Genomic DNA, 23,191 nt, shown 5'->3' with positions numbered 1-23,191 from the left:
TGCAATTTGTAAATTCACTAACACAAAAACCTCACTACGATTCAAATGAAATTAGCAATCATTATATAGTGATGTAATTTCATTCATTATTCATTCTTATGTAATTCATTGTAATTAATGATGCTTGTAAATTACGCCGATATTTAGCTCTTGTTAGTTAACCCACCCATATTTACGAAATTCTGGTATTTGAGAAAACGTATTTAATTTATGTAATCTGGCAAAGCATGATGTGTATCCTTCGACCAAATGTTAGCAATAAAATCCATACAGTCACTAATTACAAAATTAAAGTAAAATCAAAATAATCATTGAAATCAGGTTGTGAATTAATTTTCACACTTAAAACCAAGATGATTATGTTATTTGACATTATATTTTATAACCTGGACAAATGTAACAGCAGTTAGTTAAGATGAAATTGTTTTTAATTGTAAGTTACATTTTGTAATAAATTAGCAATGGTAGCAATTATTAAAATTGTATTTAAAGCGACGCAGTGTGGCTGTGCAGGCAGTCAGTCAAGTTTTCTTTACTTCAGGAGTCAGTGCAGTTCAATTCATTTTAGCTCAGTTTCATCAGTTGTTTTGCACTGATGTCAGTTCTATTGATCACCTGGTGTCAATTTGTCAAGCTTGGAATTTTCGTGATGTTCTCATTATTCGCAGCATCCACAACATCGCTGAACCACGGGCCAATGCAAGTTAAGTAGTAATGTTCAAAGATTGTTACATGTGGTGGTGTAGAGCTGGGACTGACGTTTGAAACTGGAACTGTGTTTAATGAGTAATTGTTTCAGGTTAAGTAAAAATGTGAATGCAAGATCAAAACAACAACAACTTTAGCCCAGAGAATTGTTTGTGGTGACCGTTTATGGAGGAGGTGGAGGAGGGAAGGGGGGGGGGGGGTTGAAATACCAGGTGACAGGGGTCAGGATGCAAAGAGGGATGAGGCCGAGCCATAGAAGGGGCATGGACGATCGCAAAATCATCTGTTTTGGATATCATTACCTGATGGTAATGGACCAAATTCTCAGACTGCAATGTTGGAATTCAGATGTGTAACTGTTCTTTTTAATTTTCTGATTTTAAATAATGTTGTGTGACATTTGTGTATCTTCACCACAAGTACTACAATTAAACAAGGAAGAGTAGGCAGAGATAATTTGTTAATGTTATTAATGCAGCATATGAAAGAAACAAAGGATCAGATGGAACAGGTTAGGCAGAATATTGGTCAGCAAAGTCAACAGTGAAGTCAGCAATTAAGTGAACAAATGGCAGAATTAAAGAATACACTACTGAGAATACTGATCAGATAAGGGAAACTCAGGACGTTTTGGCAGCATTAAAAATTACTGTTGAGACAGGGCATGGCGAACTCAATACTCATGTGGGAGCAGCAGACGAAAGGGTAGATATATTAGAAACTAATTTCACACAAGAGTGAACTTAAAGTCAAGGTTGCTCAGACCAAATGAGGCTTAGAAGAAAAATCAGAAGCTTACAAAAGGAACTCTGAGATAAAATTTACAGACATTACCAATCAAATAAGTAATGTAGAACAGAAGTGTGATGAAAAAACAGATTTGTGTAAAAATAATGTTGTAGATTTAAGTAAGAAAGTTGTAGAATTACAAGCGGGTGTAGCCCAAAGAAATTTTGTTAGTAATATTAATTGTGTATGGGGTGGTATACCTTTAAAATTCTTTCCAGGGGATGGGAAATTGAATCCTGTTGATTTTTTACAGCAGTGTCAGGATAATTTCAGTAGTGAAATGACAGACAATGTTAAAATTACATTTTTAACTGATTTTTGGTTGGAGAAGCAATCATGAGCCAATCAGAATGTTAATTCTACCATGTCATATGATGATCTTGAAAGAAATTTCTTAAATAAGTTTTGGTCAGAAGCTGAGCACACTAGGATTAATAGTGAGTTCTTGAATGGTCAAATGTATAGGGAAAGTGATGGTAGCTTGAAGTGTTTTTGTGAAACCAATTGAGAAAATTAGTCTACTTAGACAAACCTTTTGACGAATTAATACAAGTAGATGCCTTAAAAAGGAAATTACCAATAAGAGTACAGTGGGAGTTGATTTATGGACCAGATGACTCTATAGATCAGTTTTTGAGATACGTAGATAAGCTGGATACAGCCTTTGAGAGAAACAAGAGGGTAAATAATGGCAGATTTGCCAGTCAACCCTCTGGGGCGTGGAATCAAAGCAGAAATGAGGGCAGGAGTGATAATGAAAATCAGAATAATAATAGTGGTTACAATAGCAGTAATAATAGATGGATCAACCATAGTAATGTGAATGGAAACAAAGGACATGAGAACAGGGAGAGACCTTGGGAGAACAGTAACAGACAATTAGATGATCACCAATCAAGACAAGGCAATTTAAACTGACGGATGCCTCATTGGGAGTCCGTCAGTTTGGAGCATGAAATAAGTACCAAAATCAGGCTAAACACCATCAGCCTAGAGACATCAAAAACAGATACATAAGACAGATAATCGAAGATACTGGAGTGTAAATGACAGAACTAATGTAAGAAGAGCACATCAGATTAGCAAATTACAGTTTGACAGTAACTTCTGGAAAAGTATGAATGATAGTGTTGAAGATAGAAGTATTAGCGTCTGTAAGAATGTTGAAGAGGTTCTGTTAGAGGAGGAAACCATCCCAAGTCTATACAATCAGTGTGGTGAAGACATTTTCAAAGAAAATGTCTGTTCTGACAGTAATCTTGATGAGTTTGGATTAGGTAAATTAATGGAGGAAGACTCTATTCCTGTTAAGCACTTAAGTGATAGTACTTGTGCTGGTGTACTTGTCAACAATTCTGCTGATCATTGTTAATGATGTTGTAGAAGTGTCTAGTATTGGAGATGATAGCACGTGTGGCAAGGTTGATAGTGGAAGTGTCAGTAGTAATGATGAATGGGAGGAAGAATTAGATGGACGGCGTATATGGAGGTTAAAGAAGATTTAATTAATGGTGGAGATGATGATGTCAGCAGTATTTGTAAATAATATGAGAACCAGATTGTGCCAATGAAAACTGGGTAGGTATCATCAGATGAGGAACACGTGGACAGCCATCATGATTTAGATGTGATGCTAGAAACTTTATTGGCAACTTACAAGGGTTATAGTGACAGTGACACAGTAAAAAGGGTAATCAAGATTATTTGTGAAGAATTGCTTTTAAACTGGGAAGGCAGAACCAGTCAGCAGGCTTACAGTGAGATCAGTTCTGAGAAAAGTAGACAGTGTGTAAAAGAGGGGTTGCAGGCACAAGATGGACAGTGCAAAAGGACTGATGATTGCGAGCAGCCAATTTCTTAAGATGTGCGATGTGAACCAGTGACTGGAGTGACAACTAAGAAAAATACAATTAGACTTTTTTCAGTAAAAACTAATACTATGAAAATGTAAATATATTGAAAATATGTGATTTGAAAGTACCAGATCACCTATTTAGCAGTCATTTGTAGAAGCAATACATGTAAGATCATTATAAACCATCTGATACCACCTTTTTTTATATTCATCCCTGTATTTATTGTACGATTCAGTGCTTCCTAGTGCCTTTTATATGTATTTTTATAGGTATCGTTCTTTACAGTTTGCCTAAAAGTCTATTCTTCTTTGTAAATACATATAGAATATTCTGGAATGACATACATTCTCATGTTTGTTAATAGATTGTTGTCATTGACAAAAATATGTACATATGCAAATTAAATATCAGATCATAAAGCTGAAGTAATAAATGTTTAGCAACAAATATTAAGAGGTTGTGGAAATGTTAGTATAAATAAATAATGACTCTAATCACCATAATTGCAATTTGTAAATTCGCTAACACAAAAACTTCACTACGATTCAAATGAAAATAACAATCATTATATAGTGATGTAATTTCATTCATGATTCATTCTTATGTAATTCATTGTAATTAATGATGCTTGTAAATTTTTGAAATTCCAGTAATTGAGAAAACGTGTGTATTTAATTTATGTAATCTGGCAAAGCATGATGTGTATACTTTGAGCAAATGTTAGCAATAAAATCCATACACTCACTAATTATGAAATTAAAGTAAAATCAAAGTAATTGTTGAAATCAGATTGTGAATTAATTTTCACATATAAAACCTACATGGTGATAAAAATATTATGTTATTTGACATTATATCTTATATCCTGTTCAAATGTAACAGCAGTTAGTTTGGATGAAATTGTTTTTAATTGTAAGTTACTGGTACATTTTGTAATAAATTAACAATGGTAGCAACTATTAAAATTGTATTTAAAGCGACACGGCGAGGCTGCGCAGGCAGTCAGTCTAGTTTTGTTTACTTCAGGAATCAGTGCAGTTCAGTTCGGTTTAGCTCAGTTTTGTCAGTTGTTTTGCACTGATATCAGTTTTGTCGATCAGCTGATGTCAATAAATAATTTGTCAAGCTTGAAATTTTCATAATGATCTCATTATTCACAGCATCCACAACATCAATGAACCACAGGCCAACGCAAGTTAAGTAGTAGCATTTAAACATCTTCACACTGCATACCTCGCCACCTGACATCCTTGTTGCTGCAGATTTCATTGCACCTCAGAGGCCTACCCACCTCCACCTCCATGTCATATCACGGCCTTCACTTTCCATGTAACCTCTCTCTTGCCCTGCTCTGCTCTGCAATAGTGGGCAGCATGAGTGTGGCGGAAGGGGGAGGGAGGGGGGTGACAGTGAGGGTGCCATTGGTAACACTGTATCATGAAATAACATTGTCAGTGGTCAACTTGGTTCCTGCACAACAAACTCTTCGAACAAGAGTCAGGCTGATGACTTCACAGTATTCATATGCCTTTTCTGAGCCCATGTTAGTAAGAAATATTGTTCTTTGGAGTATTAGGAGCATATAATTATTCACTGTAATCATTTACAATACTCCATGAAGTATTAGTATCATATAATTATTCATTGTAATCATTTATAATACTCCATGGCTCTATAAAGGTACTTAAAACGTCAATTTATGGGGTCCATGCAGTACATGATGCTTGATGAACTGGTACACCTGTGTGAGGTATTCAGGAAAAATGAAAGTGTAGCACAAAAAGGATAGAGTTTAATGAAGAAAGAAATAAAGTAATTAAAATTTATTTTAGATTGTTCCAGGCAACGGTTCAGTATAAACAATTTCATGCACTATATACTGTACCTCCACAGCATACAAATTTTGTTTGTGTAAACAGTGACACTGGCCCAGACATACAAATAAAAAAGAGTCACAATGTCCAGTCCCATGACCTGGGTCAGAGCATAAGGGCAAGGCTGCAACCACAGCTGATTCCCATATCAAGCTACAATGGCTGCCGCTATTTTTGTCCCCTCTGAGCTTCAGAATCGTGGCTAGAATTTACACTGTGGATTCTTGTTGATGGTCACTGACTTTGATTTAGCTCTAAGACTGTGTATGATTTTCTTGAGCCAGCTGCCTGGATCTCATTTGAATGATTCTGTGGAACTATTCACTTCTTTGCTCATGTCATACCAACACCAGTTAGAACAGGAGCTAATATTTATTCACCTTATGCAATTGGTGGTGTCATATAAAGATCATCCTTATATGACTATTTGCTGAACTGAGTTATATCTATGTTACAAGAAGGCATTAACCTAAGTTATTACTGCAGTAATCCACAATATTAAAGAACCTTACTTTTGTTTACAATTCTAATACAGTATGCCACAGTGAATCATTGTACCAAAGAAATAACATTATAAAAAATTACAGTTCACAATTTTATATAAATACTCCAAAATCAAAGCTCCAACTCATCAGTTTTGCGTTCTTTAAATTCCTTCACTCATTTTATTATTACAACTCTGAATTTATTAAAAGTGGGCCTTTAGGTAATTTTTTAAAATACATGAGACCAAGATGATTATAACTATTGTAGACCTCTGCTATGCAAGGTAATGTCAGTATATACATATCCTTGAAGTAGCGTCTACATCATTACCATGATTTCAGGGCCACCTGTATCGAATAGCCACTTTTATGTGATTTAAATACACTGGGGGCGGGGGGATGACGAGGATATTTCTCCTCTCAGGCCATGAAGAGAGGTAGACAAAAACTCTGGCAGAGAATGTGATTAATATGCTCCAGTCCTGGATGATACTAACCAGGGGCTATCTCTCATCATGCCCTGGAATGAGAAACATCCTCTCCACTATCTCCCCCCCCCCCCCCCCCCCCCCTTACACTTACTTCAGTGAGTGGTTCACAGCTTGTGCCATTTGAATTCTTCCTATTGACATCAACTTTTCTGAACTGCATAGATGGAAACTCTCCCTACAACATATCCTTCAAGCCTGAAATCCCCCTGGCCTAAACCTTCACTAGACTCTGTTTCCCACCTACCTGTCTCCCCTTTCCTGCTCCTACTCCAGCACTTCACACACCTTCTAGTCCCGCCAACACATTTACTAGTCTTTTCCCGTTCTCTACTTCTTCTCTCTTCTCTCCTCCCTCTCCCCCTACCACCATGCACAGGCCCCCAACACTGCACCTATCAGCCCTATCCTGCCCCACCATGTCCCTGCACACTCCCACAGGCAGCAAAGTATCTTCCCTCACCCTTACCCTGATACATCACCCTCTTCCCACCTCATGCCTACTCATTACTGCCACCACACCCCAGCACAGTGCTGCCCATGTCATACAGGTTCAGTGAGGTCCCAATGCCTAGATACTGAGCCACAAGTGAATTATGCTTGCATGATTGTGTGTATGTCTACTTCAGGAGGAGGACTTTTTCCAAAAGCTTGTGGCAGTCTTTTTCATTGTGTTTTTCTGTGACTCAAAGCATTCTCTGTATGGTGAAAAGAAATCTATCCTTTGCATAACACTGTAATTATTCCATTATAGACTTTCCATTGTTTGGTTTAGGTCATCCAAAATTAGATATGATATATGAATGTTTAGACTCATACGGTACAACAAATGAGTGGGCTAGGAAGCATTCACTGCAAGGCTGCATTAGTCATATAATATACAGTAATGTTGTGCATTGCTTGTCAGCAGTAATTGTCACACAGGAGGTCACTGTTCCTCACCAACTTGAAATGATTCCAAATGAGTGAGTAAAATATGTTGAATATGGACCAAGAGGACACTTCCAACAGGTTTTGTTTTCCAATGAGTTTTGTTTCAGCTTAATTACAGTGGCAGCTGAATATGTGTGACGCATTATAGATGTGAGTCCCACCATTTGTCAGTAGACATTATGTTGCATCAATACCAAAGTAATGTGGTACTGAGTGTAACAACTAATTTCAGCAACTATGAATCTCAGGCAGCCTTTATAGTGACCCAGAAATTGTGAAGAAGTGGTTCTTAGAATGAAGTCTTTGTTTCTTTCTTTGCATCAATATAAATCATACGTAAATTGAATGTCATTAATATCCAACTATTCATTCATGTGGTTGCCATTTTCTAAAACATTTGTGGAACTCACAAACATTATTTTTGATTTTGATTCTGTAATACCACAACCCTCTGAGACCCTGTATCCTGTTACCAGTCTCATCCCCAATCTCCTGAAGAGGGCATATGTGTAATATCAATATGCTGATTTGATTTTGTCTTTTCTGGTTATCTGGATTAAAATACACTGAAGATTTTCTTCTGCAGCAAATTAATAATTTGCATTAATGTAAGCTATTGTTTTGACATTGTTTACATTTGGCCTCACCAATATGCAGATTGAAGGAAACATGGGGTTAAAAGCTGATGTACCATCATAATTTTTACATTATACAAACTTCAGGAACAGGGTAGGAATAAAATTGCTATTGTAATTAGGGAGTAAGTAATGTTTCAAGTTACCTTATTTCTAGTCATTGAAAAACAGCTATTTTTATGTTTTCAAACTAAAAAAAAAAAAAACTAATTGTATCTGTAATTCAAATATGGCATGATAATTTTTCAGTCAGAATCAAGCATACTAATGATTTAATTGGCGTTAGTTGATGGAATTGTAGTTACAACTATACAGAAATGTAAAGTTTTACTCACACAAAATTGAATTAACTGAATCTCAGCCTTTCATTCAATAAAACTAAACCCTCTGTACACCTTAAGTAAGTAAAATGATATATGCAAATTAATGAAATATATTGCTGTAATGATAAAACAAGTAATTTATAGTCTTAATAGAAACAGATTCCTACCTGTCTTTGCAGGAAATTATTCACTTTTATTTCATGTAAATTTCTATGTAATTTGGAAAGATGTATGTAAAAATTTTAATTGTCTAAAATCTAAAAATTTAATATGTAACAATGACAGCAATTGTTTAAAACCATATAAATAGAGGCGATTTGTTTGCCACCATAGGTCAGCCTTATGACAGTCATGAGGCAGTCTTAAGTCAATTTTATGCATGTAGTGCACCACTGAACATCTAGTGTGTGAAATAAAACTCTTTGTGAACAAGAAGTACTGGGACGTATTTCTACCATTGCATGATTCCCGTGTGACAATGTAGTAACATCAAGATGAATGTAAGGCAGCATTAAGAAGCAGCATCCTGGTTTACACAAGGCACATATTACTTATTTGGTGGAGGATATCCATAGTATGACGTGGTATATTGTCTCTTGTGTTAAGCAATGATACACATCCCAAACTTCACCACAGAAAAACAGTTTTTGCCACATTATAATACAACATGGTGGAGGAGTTGGGATGTGTATAAAACTGCATCGTATGCTAATGTTTATTGAGTTTCAGGTAAAATAATTGTTCATGATATACTGTGACATATACCAGCATTGGGATGCAAATGGACGTGTGAATCAATGGACCAACACTAACAGCCAGCAGCATGGATTGTCAGATGAGTACCAAAACACTATTTATATAACAGAGAAGTGAAACAGTGAACTCTTAGGAAGTAAAATTGTATGTTTAAGTCAAGCAAAAATAGCTGAGTGTCACATACTTTGAAAATATTATAGCAAGGATAGTCTTTGGAAGTGTTTTTTTATTTGCTATCTTGTCAAGTGTCACAAAGAAAATATTAGTTAAAATGAGTACAAGCAATATATTTTCTGTAAGTGACCAAGATGGAATCACAACAAGATCAGGTTGGCAGCTGCATCCATTGACACCGTATCTAAATACTCAAAGCCATGAGAACACATCAAGTAGTTTAATTTCATCTTTCTATGGGTTTCGACAGTCAGAAAACTTATTAGATCAATTTTCTAAATTGTTCAAAAATCATTGTGGAAAAATAGACAATATTCTCATAAAAATGGACTAGAAACTAGAAGCAACTATGGAAGATGTTAATAAGGCAAGTAGACAAATAAACATTGTAAATGAAAGAGTAGGCAATGTAGAATCTGAAGTGGATTCTTTGAAGAATTTTGCTGCTACTGAATTACAGCTAGTTAACAAACGTGTCACCGAATGAGTAAAAAGAGCAGAAAAATTGTCATTGACAAACTTGACTGATGAAAATCAGAGTTGTATAACATACAAACTTATATTGAAACCAAAATAATTTCATTGACGAGAAACTGAAATTGAGTTCTATACTTGTTTCAGAACAAATTTCTTCAGTAAACAGCAAAGTGAATGAAACCACAATTAATCTTCAAACAATCAAATCTAAAGTTGTAAATCTAGAGACTAGTATGTTTAGTAAAATATATATAGAGGTAGTAACATGTTTCAAAACAATTGTAATAATATTATTATGAAAACTTTTATGGGTGATTTTGAACTACACCCTGCCAATTTGTACCAGTGCAAGGACAGCTTTGCACCGGGCATGCCAGGATATATGAAAGTGAAATGTGCTAAACGACATTTAGATGGAGAAGCTTTATCCTGGGCTAACCAACATGTTAGCCCAGAAATTACATTTGCAGAGTTTGAATAATTAATTTTAAACAAATTTTCGTCAGAAAGTAAGCGGGCGTGAATAAAATCAGAATTTTTGAATGGAAGTAGATTTTGCGAGGGAGGAATGAGAATGTGACAATTTTGTGAAAAGCAGCTTAGGACTTTAGCACACTTAGATAAGCCACTTGACGAATTAATCCAAATTGATGGGCTGAAATTGCATTTACCTTGCCGTATTCAGTGGAGTCTTGTTTATGGACCAGACGACACTATTGACGAATTTCTGAAGTACGTAGACAAGTTAGATCGTGCTTGGGAGAACAATTTTCAGAATGGGAGGTCTTCACAACACCACCAGAATAACAACAGGAACATCATCTGAAAATGTGATGTGGAGGAAAGCAAGTACCATATATGTAAGTTGAATTATGTTTATGTGCCGGTTTACACAAGTTCTAGTACCTTTGATAGTGATTGTGATGGGAAACCACGTGCAGTTAAAGTTGAGGTTCATGTAGGTGCAGATGATGTTGTAAGTGAGTATTTTGAGGGTATTGATGCTGACACTGATGTTGTATTTTATGATGCATTAGATGATATGGTGTATGTGGAAGTATTAGGCAATGTTACGAGTAATGGAATGATGGGACATGATCATCTGGAGTTAGAAAATCAGTTGATACCCATTGAGATCAGTGAGACATTACATGATTGTTACAGTAAAGAAGGATCAAGATAAGCTAATTAGTGATAAGATACTGAAAGTTTTGGAGGGGAATGAGGAGTCTGTAGGAAAAAGTGATTGTTGTGATAGTATTAAGCACACACACACTAGTTGTAAGCTACCTTTAAGTACTTTACAACCTAAGTTAGGAAATGAGGTTCAAGTAAATGCTGATTTAAATTGCAGTGATACTGAAGATGATTTATTGGCAGAAGAGGATGGAAGTAATAAACATGACATACTCAGTACTCCCTATATTGAAATATCTGTAGGCAACTGGAAGTGAGTTTGTCTATTGGACACTGGTAGCCCAGTAAGTGGTGTGTCTGGTAAATTAAGAGGTAGATTAAAGAACACTGAACAGTACAGTATATTAAATTAACAATTACTGGTGCTAAAATAAAAGGAGCCACTGGTAAACTTAGTAAATTAAACAGTAGGCAAGCATTAATTTCATTTACTGTCAGTAGTGTTATATTTGAACAAGGATATCTGGTAATAACTGACCTCATTGAACACATGTTGTTAGGGATGGATTGGATACTGCAAGTTAATGCTAGGTTTGACTGGTTAAATATGAAGTTAAATTTTACTGATCAAAAATCTGATGTTCATGGAGAAACTAAATTATACATAATGTTTGATGAGAATTGTAGCAACAATTTAAGAGGAGTGGAAGTATTTGATGACAGACATTATTTAGAAGAAGATAATGAGTATTTTGATAATCAAGTGGTTAGTGAAGACTTTTCTCAATTAGTACCAGACAAACTTAACTCAGCAGACAATTTAAGTAGCAATGAAAAAAGTGTCTTGGAGGGATTCCTGTGGGAAAATAATAGCATTTTCCGTGACAAGCTGCAGGGTGAAAGATTATATGTGTAAGTTAATACTGAGACCACATGAACCATTTTTCATTAAGCCATATGGGGTACCTATTTGTAAGAGGAAGATTGTTGAAAAGGGGTTGGAGAAATTGCAGAGTTGGGGGATAATGGAAAGGAGTAGCAGTCAGTACAACAGTCCTGTGGTTGTAGTAACTAAGAAAGATGTTGGGGTTAGAATAGTACTTGACTCTTGACATTTAAATAAATTTTTGGAAAAGGAAACTGACCACCCAGAATCAATGGAGGAACTACTGTATAAATTTCATGATGTAAGTTATTTTATAAGTTAGGCTTTGAAATCAGGATTTCATCAGATTACTTATATACTGCATTTTTGTGTAATGTGTAAAGTTTTCAATGCAGTGTACTACCTTTTGGATTAAACTTATCAGTTACTGAATTTATCAGAGCTTTGAATTTTGGTTTGGGAAGTGGGTTACTTTCAAAAATTAATCATTTATGTGGATCAGTAAAATTTGTGATGAACATAAGGAAATTATGAAAGCTATTGCAATAAAATTTAGGCAGGGGGAGTATGACATTAAAATTGGAAAAATGTATATCTGGAGTAAAAGAGGTGAAATTTCAACTTAGGACATTTTATGGTTTATGCAATTTCTATTGGAAATGTATAAGAACACAAGCTTTAAATTTTCCATGACTTCTTGAGCTTTTGAAAATGAACAGTATTTGGGAATAGACTGATTAATGTTGAGCAGCTTTCAATGAGATTAAAAGACAACTTGTCAATAGTGAACTCTTACATAGACCAGACCATTTTGTATGATGACTGACAGGTGTGATTACGGCTTAGGAGTTTGTTTATTTCAACAGAAGGAAGTTGAGGGAGAGCTATTAGCTTTGCCAACAGAAGTTTACAAATTCATTAAAAAAATTGTACAGGTACTGAGAAGTACTGTTAGCAATTCTTTGGGGGTTTAAAAAATTTCAAAATTATTTAGTTGGAAAGAAAGTCATTGTATACACAGACCACAAAGCTTTGTGCTATATTCAGGAGTGCAATCTATATCACAGTAGGATTACCAGGTAGGTAGTTTTCTTACAGCAATTTCACTACTCAATCCAGTACATTAGAGGTGATCAGAATGTAGCTGCTGATGCTCTGTTTAGGTTACCAGTTGGAAGTAACTTGGTTAGTGGAAATATTCAATAGAAATGTACATTCAAGGGGTTAAAGAGGAGAAAGAAATTGCGAGAATCTGTAGACAGCTGAGATGAAATCAAAATCAGGATGAGACATGGAAACTAGTTAAGGGGACCACACCGTGGTTCAGGTCGGAAAAAATCGATTTTTGGTTTTCATCATACTTCAATAGTTTTATTTAAGTGCTTTGAAAAGGGTTTTGCTGAAAAATTTTTTTTTCGAGCATTTAAAGAGCATTTTCCTACCACATGTGTTTATGGGCCACACCCACTTTTCTGTCACCCACATTTCTGCATATATTTTAGATGTTTACATCCCCTACATTGTGCGTTAGGGATTTTGTTTTTTCCTTGGAATGCAATGGTCAGTATTCTTTTGTTTCTGCTGTTTGTAAACAACACGCTTTCAAACACGTGGTTAGTTTTGTTCAAGTGTGATTGCGAGTAGTTGTTATACTTATGTTTGCAGTGCTTGTTTATGTGTGTTTTGTTGGGTTTATTGAAGATGACGAAATGTTAAGGCGTTTTCAAGAGACAAAAATTTAGAGGAAACAAGTTTAGAAAGCTTTCTTTACCAGAGGTTATGTCGCCTGGCAATGATGTTTCTAATTGTAATTCTTGAACAAGTGCATCATCAAAGAAGCTCTCACCATTTCAAGAGAGTTACAATGAATTTATTGTAAGTGACAAGGGGTGCAGTAACATTATTATAAATCTGAGAATATTATCAGACGTAATTTCTAAATTTGTACAATGTAGACAGTGTGGTGAGTCACAGAGTGTGAAAATTTCTGAGAGTGCCAGTGTGAGAAACGGCCTAACAATTGCTTTGGATTTAATCTGCACTAGATGCTCAGCTCTGATTTCATTTATGAGTTCTTCAAAACCAGATGCAAGTGGCCCCTATGAAATCAGTACTAGAGTAGTTTATGCCTTACGATCCATTGGCAAGCCTATGGCTGCACGGAAAACATTTTGTTCAGTGATGAACTTACATCAACCATCAAATAAATTTAAAAAAACTGACTGCAGTATTAGAGAAAGCTGTATGTGAGGTCAGTGAGGAAAGCATGAAGCTGGCTGCCAGGGAAGCAGTGGAAGAAAATTATGGATGTTTAGATATTGCAGTTGCACTTGATGGAAGTTAGCAGAAAAGAGGACATACTTCTCTGAATGGAGTAGTAACTGTCGCGAGTGTAGACACCAGTAAAGTGTCAGATGTGGAGATAATGTCTACATATTGCAAATGTTGTAAAGTCAATGAACAAAAGAACACAACTGTGTAGCTAATTTTAGAGGAAAAACTGGTGGTATGGATGTTCATGGGGTACAACAAATATTTCATCGCTCCGTAGAAACAAGAGGTGTAGGGTACACCAAACATTTGGGCAATGGTGACAGTGAGGCATACAAGAATGTGGTGAACTCTAAGCCATATGGAGATGTCATTATTAGCAAAATAGAATGTGTAGGTCATGTTCAAAAACGTTTGGAAACAAGAGTGAGAAAACTAACAGTTGATATGAGAGGAAAAAAATTAGAAGATGGAAAATTGTTGACCGGACAGGATTGGTTAACTAAAACTGAAATAGAAAACTTGCAGGTATCCTATGGGCAGACAATTAGGAGAAATAAAGAAAATATGGAGGCAATGAATAGAGATGTTTGGGCCATATTCTTCCATAAGTCCTCTACTGATAATAAGCCATGTCATGGATTGTGCCCATCAGGAAAAAAATCATGGTGCAAATACAATAGGGGTCAGGCAACTGGAGAATCTTATTCTCACCAGCATTCTCTTCCTTCTGCTGTTATTACAGCAATTAAACCTATTTTCAGAGACTTGGCTCATCCTGACCTTCTATGGAAATATGTGCATGAGCAGACACAGAACCCAAATTAATATTTGTAGGCATGCATACAATGAAACTAGGAGTTTGTGATGCTGTTATTACATTCAATTGTGGTAATATTGGAAAGTGTTGGGTACTGAAAAAGCTGGGAATTAATCTGGGTGAAAATATGATCACCGGGCTGCAACATTGCAATAAAATGAGGATAGCCAATGCAGACAGGTCTGCATCTAACATGGCCAATAAAGCAAGACAAACATCCAGGAAGGTGAAAAAAAGCTGAAAGATATTCTAGAGGCTAAAGAAGGGCCATAATATTCAGCAGGACAGTTTTAATTAACTTTAAGTAACAAATTTCAAAAGTTTTTTCATTAAAGGCAATTTCCCGCAAACTAAAGTTTTCAGTACATATGCCCCATTATATCAGAATATATCATAGATAAATGAATGAAATTTTCAGAGACTCTGCATAACATAAAAAGCCACCTCTGGTACTACGTTCATTAATATTCCCCCATTAGGAAGTTCACAAAAAATATTTTCTGCAGAAAAATCTTAATATTTTTTGTTAATAAATTTAAAAAAGTATTTCATGAAAACTATAAAAAGGATAAAGTAGATTTTAGTACAGTTGATTCTATTAGCATCATGTAACATACAGTAAAAATATTAAGGTCCTGCATCAAATAGTTTTTTTTTCAGAAATGGGTCAAATACTTGCCTAAATTAACATGAGTTAGATAGGCAGGGTGTGGTAACTTTAAGGGCTACTTAGAAAATAAAAGATGTAATAAGGTAAAACAGTATTACCAAATGTTTACAGGAATTTTATTTAGTAAAAGTAGTCCCAATTTGGATAAGTGGAAGGTTTGTTGGTCCAGACAAAATATTGGCACTTTGATTAACTATATACATAAGAGTTACAGCCGTTGTGGATCCATGAAGTGTATCCAAAAGATATAGGAAAATGTGTACTTTGGTAATAACTCCAGGAGGGTCAGGAAGTGTTAAAAGTTCTTGTGATCGATGTCGTAGACTAAAGATTACTAACCACAAGTATAAAGGTTTCATGCAGAGTGTAATTACACAAGATAATTCAGAACTGGTGGGAACTGATTTATCTGGTCAACTTCCCCACACTAAAGAAGGCTATACATATTTGCTTATTACTGTTGACTTGTTTTCAGAACTGGGAAGGTTGTACGTACCCTTTGACAAAAGCTGCAAGTAAGAAAATTATTGAGTGTTTTATTAATGACTATTTTCGGATTGTTGGAAAAACACATTATTTACTGTCAGATAATGGAAGTCAGTTCACATCTCATATATGGAAGGAATCTATTAACAATGAGAACATTAAGCACATTTTAATATCAGTCTATTCACCATCATGCAATCCTACAGAGAGGTATATGAGGGAAATTGGTAGGTTGTGCAGAATGTACTTTTCCAAGGATCATACAAATTGGTACACTTATGCAAATCAATTTGAAGACATTCTAAATAATTTGCAACATAGTACAACTGTATTCACATCATATGAAGTTCATTTTAATCAGAAACCTGCTAACATAGTAGGTGAATTGGTTAAGTTTCAAACTGTACAGAGTTAACTGCTGATGAGATGAAAGGAAAGAGGTGGCGAAGAAGAATACAGAGGCATAGCATAGTAAGAGAAAGAAGCAGCATGACAAAAGTCTTAGAGTTACACAGTTTAAAGTAGGGGACCTCATGTCGACTAAAAGTTATGAAAAGTCAAAAGCAATTAACAAAGAAACAAAAACATTCTGCGACATATACATTGGACCATTTGAGATCTTAGTGATACCACATCAAAATACATTCAGGCTAATTTATCGAAAGTCACCCAAGCTATTTTCTTTAAGACATATCACACACCTGAAGCCATATGTTTGAATATAAATATTATCAATCCTCTGGGATGGCGGGGGCGGGGGACGGGGGTACACTCACTGTGTGTACCATGTGTCTGGCACAAGGGCCCCAGCTAATGCAGTATCTGCTTCAACACCATTATACATTGGTACTACAGTCATACACACATTTATACACATTTCTATCCTCTGGATTTATGCTCACTTTGATCATCTATTTGATTCATAATACTGATGTTTGATGATATGAGGTACAAGAATTTGCTGAATATACTTTACTTTGATAATACCTTCTGGGGTTTAATAAGATCAACCCTCGCACAGGGGGAGGGGGGGGGGGGGGTACACTCTGTGTGTGTGCCATGTGTCTGGCAAGCACAAGGGCCCCAGCTAATGTAATATCTGCTTCAACATCTTTATACTTCGGTACTACATCCCTTATTTACACCATTTACACATAGTTTCTTGCCACATGTTTAAATCAGTTCTGGGTATATGAAGTGCTTTCGCTGATTTGAAAATAGCATCTTGTCTCATCTATACTGACAGTAACTGACAACAATATGAATTTTGAAGAGAAGTATAGCCAACTGTGTAATACACATGCTTTTGTCTACTTAACACACTAGTTGATCAGCAGGAACTATGGTATAATCTTCGTCACTTGTATAGAGATTTTGTATTATTTCACATCTTTATGATTTTACAATTATTCACTGTAATGTAAATCTGAAATACCTCGTACATATATGATTGTATGTTTAGCATGATTATTATGGAGACTTTCAGTGACAATCAACATAAATTACATTGTATGCACTTGGCCTGCTATTTGATGTTTATACATGACACAGATTCTATGCAGTACAATGATTTACATATTATTTACTTAATCTTGACTAAAATGAATCCCATTGCTCTGCAATACATCTGATGTTGTCTCTCAAAGCTCCCGATTAATATGATTTAGGATTATTTTGCTTGCTGCTGTCTTAGTGTGACAATGTTATCATTAGTGGATTTTTGGCTGCTTGGTTACAGATGACCACAGTGTTGATGAGTGTTATGCATTGGCTGATTAGTCTGTGGAAGGCATCAGTCAGATAGGAGATATTTTGGTTGGATGTTCTAGCTGGACATCAATGGTTTCTTTGACACACCAATTACACCTGGAGCTGAAGCTATATTTCACTATGTCAAGTGTATTACTCTAATCTACAGGGTGATCAAAAAGTCAGTATAGATTTGAAAACTTAATAAACCACAGAATAATGTACACAGAGAGGTAAAAATTGACACACATGCTTGGAATGACATGGGATTTTATTAGAAAAAAAAAAAAAAAAAAAAAAAAAAATTAAAAAAAAAAGTTCACAAAATGTCCAACAGATGGTGCTGGAAAGCAGAACTGCCACCGTCGCGGGTGAGAGGTACGCCGATATGTTACAGATTCATATCATCCCCAGCCTGGCTGATAAACACCTGCTGGAACGTATGATGTTTATGCAGGATGGCGCTCCACCCCATATTGCTAGATGCATGAAAGATCTCCTGCAAACGTCGTTTGGTGATGATTGGGTGCTCAGCCGCGACTTTCATCATGCTTGGCCTCTCAGGTCCCAAGACCTCAGACCGTGCGATTATTGGCTTTGGGGTTACCTGAAGTGGCAAGTGTATCGTGATCGACTGACATCTCTAGGGATGCTGAAAGACAACATCTGACGCCAATGCCTCACCATAACTCCGAACATGCTTTACAGTGCTGTTCACAACATTACTCCTCGACTACAGCTATGCTTGATGAATGATGGTGGACATATTGGGCATTTCCTGTAAATAACATCATCTTTGCTTTGTCTTACTTTGTTATGCTAATTACTGCTATTCTGATCAGATGAACCGCCATCTGTCGGACATTTTTTGAATATTTGTATTTTTTTGGTTCTAATAAAACCCCATGTCATTCCAATCATGTGTCTCAATTTGTACCTCTCTATCTACATTATTCGGCGATTTATTCAGTTTTCAATTGATCACCCAGTACATTATGATTTGTGCTTTTACCTATATTTGATTCTGCATATTTTTCGTTGTGCTTTTCTTTTCTTTTTTTTTTAAATATTGGTTGTTAGTGTTTGTCATATACGTTATTTAGTACTTTGGTTATAATAGAGGGAAACATTCCACGTAGGAAAAATATATCTAGAAGCAAAGATGATGTGACTTACCAAACGAAAGTGCTGGCAGGTCGACAGACACACAAATGAACACAAACATACACACAAAATTCAAGCTTTCACAACAAACTGTTGCCTCATCAGGAAAGAGGGAAGGAGAGGGAAAGACGAAAGGATATGGGTTTTAAGGGAGAGGGTAAGGAGTCATTCCAATCCCAGGAGCGGAAAGACTTACCTTAGGGGGAAAAAAGGACGGATACACACTCGCACACACACACATATCCATCCACACATATACAGACACAAGCAGACATATTTAAAGACCAAGCCGCCACTTTCGTCATGCTTGGCCTCTCAGGTCCCAAGACCTCAGACCGTGCGATTATTGGCTTTGGGGTTAACTGAAGTCGCAAGTGTATCGTGATCGACCGACATCTCTAGGGATGCTGAAAGACAAAATCTGATGCCAATGCCTCACCATGTCTTTAAATATGTCTGCTTGTGTCTGTATATGTGTGGATGGATATGTGTGTGTGTGCGAGTGTATACGTCCTTTTTTCCCCCCTAAGGTAAGTCTTTCCGCTCCCGGGATTGGAATAACTCCTTACCCTCTCCTTTAAAACCCACATCCTTTCGTCTTTCCCTCACCTTCCCTCTTTCCTGATGAGGCAACAGTTTGTTGCGAAAGCTTGAATTTTGTGTTTATGTTTGTGTTCGTTTGTGTGTCTGTCGACCTGCCAGCACTTGCATTTGGTAAGTCACATCATCTTTGTTTTTAGATTTATTTGGTACTTTGATGCACAAAATTGTCATATGGTATACCGTATTTACTCGAATCTAAGCCGCACTTTTTTTCCGTTTTTTTTAATCCAAAAAACCGCCTCCGGCTTAGAATCGAGTGTAAAGCAAGCGGAAGTTCCGAAAAATGTTGGTAGGTGCCGCCACAACTAACTTCTGCCGTCGAATATATGCAGCGCTACACAGGCATGCTTTGTAGGCACAGAGATAAATACTGGCGACAAAACCTCTGCGTCAGTAAATAATTTTTTTTTTTAAAAAAGGTGGAAAAGTGCTTTTTTTTCTCTGCCCCGAGTTTCGACCACTGCATTTTCATACATTAACCAATGAAGTAAATACAAATTCCATATTGTTCATCTTCGAATTTAGAATTTAGCAGAATTTCAATGTACTACGAAAATCCGACTGGCAAGACTGTTGCTAATAGGAACCTGATGAAATGTGAATCACATGCAGTATTCTCTTCACCATAAGAATAATATGAATATAAACATTTTGCCATGTATTCTTTAGTGTTTGCTGCTATCTCATTTAAATCCTGTCTGCTATACGTATCATGTCATGTTTATATTCGTATTATTCTTATGCCTAATAGTGATACAGTCAGAAACGAAGCACGGCAACTGTTACATTTTTAAATCTAAGATGACTAATTTCTGTGCAGAATTTGATGTACTAAAGAAGCGGCCGCAAATATTTTCAAACAGAGAAAAAGTTTCACCTAACTCTGGTTCAGAACATGTTCTATCATATGCAGTCTATTATTTGGTTCTTGTTGATCATTATCAAAGAAAGCAGCAGTGTAAGTAACAATTGCCATTGCTTCGCTAATGAGATGATTCTCCCCCCCCCCCTTTTTTTTTTTTTACTGTAAGCGGCAGTAGCACGCACAAAAGCAAGCCATGCCGCGGGCGGCGACAGGCCGTAAACACGCACTATCAGAATGCGACAAACAATGCATGATGCAGTACATGAGGAGGAGGAGGAGATTAGTGTTTAACGTCCCGTCGACAACGAGGTCATTAGAGACAGAGCGCAAGCTCGGGTGAGGGAAGGATGGGCAAGGAAATCGGCCGTGCCCTTTCAAAGGAACCATCCCGGCATTTGCCTGAAGCGATTTAGGGAAATCACGGAAAACCTAAATCAGGATGGCAGGAGACGGGATTGAACCGTCGTCCTCCCGAATGCGAGTCCAGTGTGCTAACCACTGCACCACCTCACTCGATAAACGCTGTACAGTAATGCATTTTCAACTTAGAGTGACTTAAACACCTAAACAAAGAAAACGGCACTTATCAGATCAAAGCAAAATAAGCAATCGATTCAAACCAGATGAAACACGTGAAAAAGGAAGGGTACCCATATAAATACGGACGGTGCACCTGACGCATAGCAATGGCTACCTGGTAAAACTTAACTGCTAATCTTACGACTCAAACCAAACTACTGTAGCTGTATCGTCTTTCATTCGACCTAAATTGTGTCTCATATTACAATGGACCAACTTTGTTTCGATTTGGAGGTGCGGCCTAAAACTTTTCTCTCCCCTTGAATTTCGAGTTTCAAATTTCAGGTGCGGCTTAGATTCGGGAATTTTTTTTCCCTTTATTTAGAGTCTCATTTTTCAGGTGCGGCTTAGATTCGAGTGCGGCTTAGATTCGAGTAAATACGGTACCGACGTTCTTCTTAGTCATTTATATTTTTTGCACGTGACCATCTGATCAACATGTTTCTGTGTGCTGGAATTTGCTACAGACTCTTTGACATCACCCTTGTGCAACCACTTTTGTCGGGATATGCTTTTTACGTCAATGTCATATCAGTGATGTATACAAATATTGTCATTGTGTTTTATTTTAACTGCTTGTTCAAGATACTATTGAATACTTGCATTGCTCTTCTTATTGAATTGTGGAAGTGTCAATATATGTATTTATCTTCAGACAACCATTTGTATCAAAATGTGGTATGAAATAAGTAGATAGTGACTGAACATCATCTACAAAATCATTTTCACCATGTTTTATTACAGTATGAACATGAATGATTTTGTTTATCTGGAAGAAATTTCCATATTTGACATGAGGTGTAATCATTGTCCATTAGATATTTCTTATGAGCAAAACCTCATCGTACAGTCCAGTTCGTGCCTCATGAATCCCATTTACTAGTCTTCTGTTTCTATGCCGTGGATAAAACACTTCAGTCTTTATTTCCTGGAATGGAAAGTCATAACTTCCAGGTCAGTCCACGCAGCGCAAACATGGGCCTTGAACATTTTGTCTGGAACTGGAAGTTCCATATTATACCGATTTGCGCATTTGCATACTTATTTCTTATTAGATTTTGCAAGTTGAACTAACTGATTACGAACCTTCTTACTGGTATATGATTTTCTTCAAATATAACTTGTTTTGTGGCCTTACAGTCACTTGCTGCAATCACATTTCCTATGAGTGGATGAACTCGCAGTTCTATGCACTACGTAGGTTCCACGTAACAGACTGGATGGAATTCTCCTCTGCATTTTCTATTATATACTTTAAATTAGGGTTCTATGATTTGATGTGGGATGACTCTTGAATCTGATTTGTCATTCATGGTAACAAATATACATTTTGTTTGGTATAGTACATTAGATTTTATGTTATCAACTTAAATTTTGCTTTGTCACACTGTATTTTATACACAGAATAACTTTTTTCATTGCATAGTTCACCATACTTCTGAATGGGAAGTTACACTATAATTAGAGTAACTAACAATTATAGGATATATGCATATATGAGTAAAGTAGTGGTGATCTTGTGCTGATATAAATTTGAAATGAACTGAGGAAGGAGTTGGAATAAAGTAACCTGCAGTGGAGCATGGTAAAATGCAGCATTTTATACTGATGTACAGTTTACTGTATTTGATAAACTCATAGTGGTGAGAGACACAGTAGTTGTAATGACAAAGGGATTTTTGGGAGATGCAATTGAACTTCTTTACTGATGTACAATCACATTTATTTGAGGACACTGATATAGCTATGATCATTCTGAGTATTAAATTAGAAAGATGATACATTTTCTTTAATTTATTTGAAATTTGGACATCAAAATTTGTTTTATATAGCATTTATCTAATGTCTGGCATTCCGGTATTCGGTTGTGTGTGGGGGGGGGGGGGGGGGGGGGGGGGGAGGGGAGGGTACCACACTAATATTTTTTTTTTAGATAAGACAATTTTTTTTACGTAATAATATATAATCAACTGAAATAATAATAAGAAATCTCATAGAACATTCAACAGAGTGCATCAAAAGATCACCAAGAGAATGAAACTGAAATTTTATGCACTTGTATTTCTTTTTGTATTTCATCTTGTATATGAGAAAGTTGCCGACTAAACCTCATATACAAAATATATTTTCACGCACACTAATTGTCAAATTGTTTGTCTGATACACTAGTCATGATATATCCTCTTCACTTTAGCCAGGGATTTTGAAGAGCTTTGTTTCTCTGAGATAGTCAAACCTCTTTGGGGGGGGGAGATTGTAATACCACAACCCTTTAGGACCCTATATCCTTTTACCAATTCTCTCCTGAAGAGGGCATATGTGTAATATCAGTATGCTGCTTTGAATTTTTCTTTTCTGTTTACCTGTATTCAAATACACTGAAGATTTTCTTCTGCAGCAAATTAATAATTTACATTTATTTAAGCTATTGTCTCAACATTTTTTACATCAGGCCTCACCAAT

The 23,191-nt window shown here is 36.2% G+C and overlaps 1 protein-coding gene and 1 non-coding gene across 2 annotated transcripts in view; both read right to left on the bottom strand.

The window, feature by feature from the left end:
* The window catches only part of LOC124605891, a 374,153-nt gene that overhangs the window by 116,030 nt on the left and 234,932 nt on the right, over positions 1–23,191 (bottom strand). The window lies entirely within an intron of this gene.
* On the bottom strand, positions 20,590–20,662 carry Trnaa-cgc. The gene has a single exon. It is a non-coding gene; the product is annotated as a tRNA-Ala (tRNA).

The sequence above is a fragment of the Schistocerca americana genome, chromosome 3, assembly GCF_021461395.2.
Source record: "Schistocerca americana isolate TAMUIC-IGC-003095 chromosome 3, iqSchAmer2.1, whole genome shotgun sequence".
NCBI lineage: Eukaryota > Metazoa > Arthropoda > Insecta > Orthoptera > Acrididae > Schistocerca > Schistocerca americana.
The sequence above is the reverse complement of the archived record's forward strand: the minus strand, read 5'-3'. Positions and strand labels throughout refer to the sequence as shown.